General features: G+C 37.4%; 1 protein-coding gene across 1 annotated transcript in view; it reads left to right on the top strand.

The window, feature by feature from the left end:
- The window catches only part of CREB5 (cAMP responsive element binding protein 5), a 444,981-nt gene that overhangs the window by 360,078 nt on the left and 77,307 nt on the right, over positions 1-7,596 (top strand). The window lies entirely within an intron of this gene.

Raw genomic sequence — 7,596 nt, 5'->3', positions numbered from 1 at the left:
CAGGATCGGGCAGTGTTTCGTTCTGCTGTGCATGGGGTCGCTATGAGTTGGAAACGACTCGACGGCACTTAACAACAACAACAACTGCATAAGAAAACTGGGAGGGGGGCATTCTTAGGCAGAATCTAGGCCTGGCTTTCTAAGGCACATGATGTAGCTCCTTCTCTGGGAATTCAGCATGTGTGAAAGCCAAGACCTCAACACAGAGTGGTAATTTCAGCAGCCCAATGTTCTGAGTGAGACAAGTCCACTTCTTCCCATTTACTTATGAGTTAATTAGCATTTAAACACAAGTCTCCAGGCCAGTGATTTATTTTAATAATATGTTAGCCCCATGGCAGGCCCATGGCTTCATGACAGCAGCAGTGGAGAAAGGCACACCGCCCTGACGGGTGCCTCAGTGTTGCATATGACTGATTTATAAGTCACGCCTCTGATCTGAGTCACTCTTGCCTCCTCTGCCTTGCTCCATTGAGTGGCACCCAGCTATTGGAAGGTTCATGTGTTTAAAGCAACAGTTAAAAGAATCGGTTCAGCATAACTAACTTAGAGGGAATTTTTCCTGAACAAGAAATCACTAGATACTGCAAATTGTGAGGCAGTTTGTATATTGGCCAAGTCTGATCAGTTTCCATATGTTCATTGTTTGTTGCCTTTATTAGAACAAAAGACTATAAATGATGCTGTTAAATCAGACTTTAAATTAGTGTTTTGAGTTCTATCAAGTGCTATTTACATTTTATTGGTCTCATTACAGCAATCTCCATAATGATGGAATCAGCTGATTATTCAAGACAATCTTTAAGGTTATTTTGTGTTTATTAGGTTGCTAGGGGTACCTAATACATCAGTATGAGTAGAAAAAGTACTTAATGTAGTTGCCAGATTTTTATGCAAGATAAATAGTTTTACATGTCTCAGAAGTAGAATCCAGTTGGCCAAGAAGTTGGCCCAAAACTGAAATTTGACATCATTCTTGGCAACTAATAGTTTTTCTTAAATATGCGCAATATAAAAAAGCATACTGTACTTTTCTAGATATATATTAAAACCAGTATATAATTTTTAATAAAAAATCAATTTATGCAAATGAAAATGAATTTCCTAACTGTTGGATGTAGCAATAGGTACTGTTTTGAATGGAAATAAACATGTTTTTCCTTTAATGTTTTACAAATGGGAATACACATGATATACCTGGTGTTACTTATGTAGTGATAACGCCTCAGAAACCCAAGGAGGGGTCGCTATGAGTCAGATCCGACTGGACAGCGTGAGTTTAGTTTTTGGTTTTATAAAGTACAGTGATATATCAAATATTTTTGAACTGACTACCTAGCCCCAGAGTTAGAATATGTTCACTTATTTCTAACTCTTTCATATTCCAACTTGAAATTTGTGCTTATCATTCCTTACAATTTTGAAAATAGTTTTACCACACATACATGCATGTTTTAAGAGCTCTGGTGGCATAGTGCCTAAGGCATTTGACTGCTACCCAGAAGGCTGGCAGTTCAAATCCACCAGCCACTCCGTGGAAGAAAGATTGGGCAATATACTTGCATAGATATTCCTCCCGGGAAACTCAAGGAGGGGTGCCTATGAGTCAGAAACGACGGCAGTGAGTTTGATTTGGTTTTTTGGTGTATGCATGTTTAAATAATATATTGTTTAGTTCTGCTTGTTTAAAGCCATTGTATGAAATAGTATCTTATATGACATCTGCTGGGCTTGCTTTTTTGTTTAACATTATAAATTGCTGACAAGAAAACTCTTGAATTGCATTTTAAAAAAGAGGATAGCTGTATTCCAATCATTTTTTTAACCTATAGCATAGATATTTGAGACGTAAGAAATGTAAAAAAATACATTTTGAGGCTTAATGTGATCTGAAATTCTTTCTTATCTCAGAAATGTTTTCAGTATTCATACTTGTATTCAAACTAGTGAGAGATTTTTAAGACATATCTTATTTTGATATATCTACTATGTAATTTTTTTAAACCCAGAGAAGTTATATTTTCTATGATCTTCTTTTATCTAATTAACATGCATTAACTGTCAAATTAAGTACATATTAAAAACTTACTTTAAATATGTAATTGATGTGTCATGAAGTGAATCCTCATTTCTATAGAATAAATTACCTGGTAACGAAATTTCAGGTTTCTATCAACTTTCAGGACTGTGCTAAACATAATTCTAATTATCCCTGTGAAATCTCTCAATTATCATCTCATTGAAGACAGATTCTGAAAATTTCAAAGGTCAGAAATGAAATATTTGATAATCTTATCAAGAATTAAATGACATACCCCCAGATAAAGGTTTTGATTTTGATTCTCTAGGCTTCTCCCACATAACCAGGCAGCTGTATTTTTTTCCTTTCCTATTAGCCAACAAAGAAATGATTTGGTTGCCACAAAACTGGGAAGCAGCAGGTGGCACAATAGATTGATCTTGGGCTGGTGAGGGTGGAATGGAGAGACATACTTCCTACTCCTTGTATGTTTATTAACTCAGATACTGTTGTCAGGATTTTCCAAAAGCCACAGTTCTGCTTGAGAGTTGCCCCTGTTATCATTTAGTCAGAGAAGGAAAACCAACACTTTTAGAATTTACACATGGGCCAATATAAAGATCCAGTGGATATTGTACTATAATATGTTCTCAGATTTCAGTAAAGACAGGTTAAATTAGCTATTTCAGAACTGACAGTGTTTTTTACCAGTCACTGAATTACTTATGGTTTACAAATACCCAAAAGGATCTAGAACCTTCCAGACAGAACTTGCATCCTTACTTACATGAAATTTCTCTGTTTTATAGGCACATCTTGGTTTGGTTTGTTTTAATTATTATCAATGTTGTAATTTTTAAATTTTCAAATAATTAGACTTACAGAGAAGTTGCAATAATAGTACAGGGACTTCCCATATAATCTTCACCAAGCTTCCTTTAATGTTAACATCTTAATAACCTTAGCATAATATCAAAACCAGGAAATTAACATTGGTGGTACGCTATTAACTAAACTACAAACTCTACTCAGATTTCCTATGTTTTCCATTAATGCATGTTTTTCTGTTCCAGAATCCCATCCTGGATCCCACGTTACACTTAATTGTCATCTCTCCTTGGTCTTCTCTAATCTGTGATGGTTTCTCAGTCTCTGTTTTTCATGATCTTGATATTTTTGAAGTGTATTGGTCAATTATTTTGTAGACTGTCCCTCAGTTTGGATTTGTCTGAGGTTTTCTCATGATTACATTGAGAGCTATGCATTTTTAGAAGAATACCACAGAAATGATGTGTGCCCTATTAAATATATCATATCAAAGTTACATTATGCAGATAAATCTTATTCCCGGTAGTATTAACCTTGATCACTTGGTTAAGATGTTGTCTGCCAGGTTTCTCCACTATGAAGTTACTATCTTTCCCTTGTTGTTATTATGTGTCTTGGGGGGATACTTTGAGGCTAAGGTATACCCTGTTTTAGGGAAAATCTTCACTTAGAAATCTTAAGCTATGAAATAATCATTAATGCAATTTCCTGCTTTAACAAAGGAATTCTTCATTTTCCCAAAGAATTCACCATAGAATTCCATATTAAAGAGCAATTTAAATTCTATTACAGTTAAAATATAGCTTGTTTAATAAAAATGGACAGTTGAACAACTTTTTAAGGCAATGTCCACTGTAATACATTTTTTCAAGACAATGTCTGTCTTCTCGAATAATGCATTAATACATTCTCATCCCTTAATATAATTAGAAAAATAAGTAGAGTTCCTCATACCTGTAAAAAGAAAGTATAAGAAGAAACTGGAGCTTATCTTTCACTTTTAGTCCTTTTTAGAAGGTAATATTTTTATTGTCATACACAGTTAGAAGTTTAGGAAAATATGTTTTTCAGTGGAAAAGATGTTTTATGAGATGGCATTCTATAACATACTTAATACAAAAGTAGATGGGCTAATAAGATACCAATCTTCTGCCATTCCTGTAATTCCATTTTCTGGAAAACAGTTTTGCAAGATATACCACAAACACTTTGAGGGGTTAGCCTTGAGGATGTCTGTACTCTTCAGTTTCACTTAAGATAATCTGTCACTGTCCTAAGGAAATAATCATAGACCCAGGAAGAGATTTATACACAAAGATATACACTATTATAAAGTGTTGGGAAAATGATTTTGGAAATTAAAAATAATCTAAATGTATAATAATAAGAAAGTAATGGAATGCTAGGCAGGAATTAAAGCCATACTTCCAAGAAACAAATAATGCCATGTAGAAAAAAATTGAAGCAATATATATAATATAGTTGTAATATTTCTTTTAGGTGCACGTGCACAATCACATGCCCATGTAGGAATACAAAGAAAGTTGTCATTAGATGTTAGAATCATGACTGAAACTTATCTTCTTCCTTATACTTCTCTGTTTTCCAGCTTTTGTTCACTATGGACTTATCAAGGAAAATTATTTTTGAATAGTTTAAATTGGTGATAATTTCACAAGTGCTATTTGGGGAGATGATTTTATTGACCCCTCTTTCCAATTCATCCTTCAATCCTGTATAGATTACAACTTTTAAAGCAACTAAATGGAATGCAGTCTTTTGAATTTATTAGAAGTATGGATGTGCATACACACACATTCAGAGAATCAGAATGAGCTGTTTAGTTAAATAAAATTTAAAATTTAGATCTCTAGTTGGAGAAAAGGATTCAATGCCTTGATTTCCCATGATTGACTTTCTAAAAGTAAATAGAAAACTATGGGCTCTAAAGACTATGTTACATGAAAGAATGAGAAAAGGCTAACCCTACCAGGGAATCCAGTTTCTCCAGGGAAAGAAAAAAAAAAAAGGAATTCTTTTTCTATTATTCTTTAAAAGGTTGGTCTTTAAAATTAAACTTATTTTTTCAAAAATCCCTAAACCCCCTCAAATTTCAGAAAGCCAAATATCTAGCTTTCGTTTTTAATTAAACAGGCTAAATATTCATGTTTATGTGACTAAATGAAACTTTTGTATGCAGTGTTCCACTCCATCTGCATGAATGGGAGCATTGTGGCAGGGTGAGGTCACTGCAGAAAGGAAAGTGAAGTAAGAACACAGCTGAAGCTACAGGCTTCTCTGCTGCGTGGTGCACCGGCTCTTTCTTAAAGCCAAAGCGCGGCCCTTAGCGCGGCGAAGGCGCTGGTTTGTTTGTGCCCGGCCGCAGCACTGCTCGCCTGCGCATAGTGATGCACTCTGTCATGAATAATTCACGTGCTCTGGGAGAGCCAGAAGTGGACGGAGCTGCATGTGGCCAGAATCACAGCAGAGTATGGTTTCTCCTCCCTTGAACGTTCACGTTGCCCACCTGCTCTGCAAGAGAAAGACAAGAGCCTTCCATTTCCTACTGCTCAGTCACCAGTTCCACTAACACCGATGCTTCCACGTGGGAGCTCTACTGTAGTTCTGGGATCCCACTGCCATGTGTCTCCGCCTTTAGCAGTGGCAGGCTCACATCTCGGAGCAAAGTCACCAGATGGTTGCTTAAAGACGCATGTCAGTTTGTATTTTACCTGCATTCATACTAACTTAGAGGAATATTTCGGTTGCCACTAGCGTGCTGGCTAGTGGCCCTTTGCCAACATCATTCTCATTACAGCTGTGAGAACTTGAAAAAGCTCCATTTTTTTCCCCCCCAGCAATCTCTCCAAGCTGGTTACCTCCTTCTACTTTACAGTGGAGAGAGATTCTTCACTCAGCATCAAGACTCATCCAATTTAAAGCATAAGGTATTTTCACAATATAGACCCCCAGCCTTTGCTTGATTCTGCCTAGGTAGGTGCCATGACACCGGGAATAACAACAGTTTATAAAGTCTGTCCTAGAAAACTGTCTCACCTCAAGCCTGAATTTATACATCCCCAGTTCATAAAAAGGCACTCTTCCCTGAATCTGAACTGTAAGAATAGATAAAATTGCTTATGGAACATTGCCTTGACCTATAGTGCGTTGCAGGAATCAGTAATAGGGATAAATGAAATCATAAGGATTAACTAAAAACCACTTGCTGTGGAGTCAGTTCCAACTCATGGCAATCCTATGTGTGTCAGAGTAAAACTGTGCTCCATAGGGTTTTCAATGGCTGACTTTTTGGAAGTAGATCACCAGGCCTTTCTTCCAAGGCACTTCTGGGTAGACTTGAACCTCCAACCTTCTGATTAGTGATCATGTTAACCATTTGTGTCACCTAAGGATGCAAGAGTTGACTAGATTTGACTTTATGGAGGCCACATGACCCATGCTCTTGAGAAGTTTACAACCTCCTTGAAGAGGGGGAACAGGAAGTTAAATAATAAAAAGCAGTTTGTGACCAGTGTGCCAAATGCATGCCATGAAGAAAAGTGCTATACAAATTCAAAGAGGGCATTCTGAACTTGGTGGATTCTGAGAGAAGACTTGGTAGAAGAGGCAGGAAATGAGCAGGTCAGTGAAGGAGGAACAGGCTTTGGCTTCTCCACCTGGAAAAAACAGTGTGAAGAGAGGCTTGGTGATAACACCTACATAACAGCTGCTTAAGATACAGACTCTGAAATCAGTGAACCAACCGACTGACTGGTCAACCCTGTGTGTTCGGGGACCATGGGTAGATCTGTTGAGTTGAGGTGATTGATCCATGTAGAGAGGAGATAAGGTGTCCAGTTGGCAAGGTGCATTGGGCTCTAGCCCAAATCCTGGAGGCTCTGGAATATCAGTCTAAGGAAATGACTGTTATCTTTTAGGCAACAGTGAGTCACTTGATTTTGGGTAGGGAGGTACACAATGATTCTAGCACTGATGTGCAAGAAACACATATCAGCTACTAATAATGGTGGGGGGAAGCCCACTAAGTTAGGAATATTACAAGTTTCACTTTGGGCAACATTAAACAATGAACCCTCTTTATGTCTGCTAACGACTGTGGAATACTGATCCTGACAGCTGCTCACTATGAAAAGAATGAAATGAATGCTGTCAGTGAAAGACCCAACTAGTGCTTGGGTAGCCTGTGAAATCTGTAAGTTTCAGAGGTTGGCATGTATTTCTGAAGTGTTTCAGAGATCTTCAATTTATATATTCATTCATTCATCAAACATTTGCTGGTGGTTCAAACCCACCAGCCACTCCTTGGAAGGAAGGTTGGACAATCTACTTCCGTAGTAATACCGCCTCGGAAATTCAAGGAGGGGCAGCTATGTGGATCCAACTCCATGGCAGTGTGTTGCGGTGCACTGTTACTGTGTTGAAGTAGCCCTGATGGTGCAGTTAAGTGCTTGCCTACTAACTGAAAGGTCAGCAGTTCAAATTCACCAGCAGCTCAGCAGGAGAAGGATGTGGTGATCTGTTTCTGTTACAGTGTTGGAAACCTTATTGGGCAGTTCTACTCCATCCTATAGGGTCACTATGATTTGAAATTGACTTCATGGCAACAGATTTGTTTTTTTTTTAGCATGTGTTAGGCACCATGGTAACTCTTGGGGATACAGAAAAAAATAAAAAACATTCTATCTTTGTGGAGAATTTCTATCTAATTGCCATAGGTTTTTTTTTTT

Source organism: Orycteropus afer, unplaced genomic scaffold, assembly GCF_000298275.1.
Source record: "Orycteropus afer afer isolate SDZICR_OR568_19922 unplaced genomic scaffold, OryAfe1.0 scaffold00008, whole genome shotgun sequence".
NCBI classification, from domain to species: Eukaryota; Metazoa; Chordata; class Mammalia; order Tubulidentata; family Orycteropodidae; genus Orycteropus; species Orycteropus afer.
Note: the sequence above shows the minus strand (reverse complement) of the source record. Positions and strands in the feature narration are given on the sequence as shown.